At 40.9% G+C, this 1,086-nt stretch overlaps 1 protein-coding gene across 3 annotated transcripts in view; it reads left to right on the forward strand.

Moving 5' to 3' along the window:
• The window catches only part of HIF1A (hypoxia inducible factor 1 alpha subunit), a 43,986-nt gene that overhangs the window by 30,683 nt on the left and 12,217 nt on the right, over window positions 1-1,086 (forward strand). The gene's annotated exons all lie outside the window — the stretch shown is intronic.

The raw sequence follows: 1,086 nt of genomic DNA on the forward strand, positions 1-1,086 counted from the left end.
TGCAGCCGTCATTGTTGTTTGGCGGGCCCGGGCTGGATTCGAACCCGCCACCTTAGGTGTATGTGGCTGGCGCCTTAGCCACTTGAGCCACAGGGCCCAAGCTGAGATTTTTATTTATCAAATAAACATGTGTATTTTAAAGAATGAAAGAAAAGTACACTTATACAACAAAATCTACACCACTTAGCATAGAAAATGAAGACATTTACCATGTGGCCCCTGCCTACTTCTCCAGATTATTCAGGAGGAAGGTAGACCACCCATTCTGATATGACCCCTAGCACCTTACACAGAGAGCTCCCATGCTGTTCTAATGTCTTAGTGCCTTCACACATACTTTCTTATTCTGTAGTGCAATTTTCTTCACGTCTTAAACATATACTTAACTTCCAAGAGTGTCCGCTCATTTCTGGAACTTGACTTGTTCCTTCAAGAAGAAACTACCCCCCTTTTTTTTTGTTTTGTTTTAGATAATCTCACCTTGTTACCCTTTGTAGAGTGTAGTGGCATCATAGCTCACAGCAATCTCAAACTCTTGAGCTTAAGTGATCCTCTTGCCTCAGTTTTTCATTTTTTTTAATAAAGATGGGGGTCTCACTCTTACTCAGGCTGGTCTTGAACTCGTGAGCTCAAGCAATACACCTGCCTTGGTCTCCTGAAGTGCTAGGATAACAGGCGTGAGCGGCGTGAGCCACCAGGCCAGCCTCCCATTTCTTACACACACCTCTGTTGTAGCATTGATTCTATTATTGTACTCCTGAACTCTGAGGCTATGTAATAAGAGTGGCGGAAGCCAGACTACTCACTCCTGAATCGGCTACCTATATCCAAATAGACTTAGACACATTAGTTATTCCCTTAAACACAGTTACTTTATCTTTGATAATACCTTATTTATATGATTAATTTGAAAACCAATTTTGAGCACTTAGCCATAATATAAAATAGACAAAAATCCTCAACTCCACTGAACAAGGAAATGTGACAGAGCTCTGGTTTTAGATTCACATAATCTTAGATTTAGTCCTGGCTTGAAGCTCTGGCACTTAACAGTGTGTTCTTGGTACTTAAGTATTATAAAACTCA

The sequence above is a fragment of the Otolemur garnettii genome, unplaced genomic scaffold, assembly GCF_000181295.1.
Source record: "Otolemur garnettii isolate 467f Iridium unplaced genomic scaffold, OtoGar3 scaffold00081, whole genome shotgun sequence".
NCBI classification, from domain to species: Eukaryota; Metazoa; Chordata; class Mammalia; order Primates; family Galagidae; genus Otolemur; species Otolemur garnettii.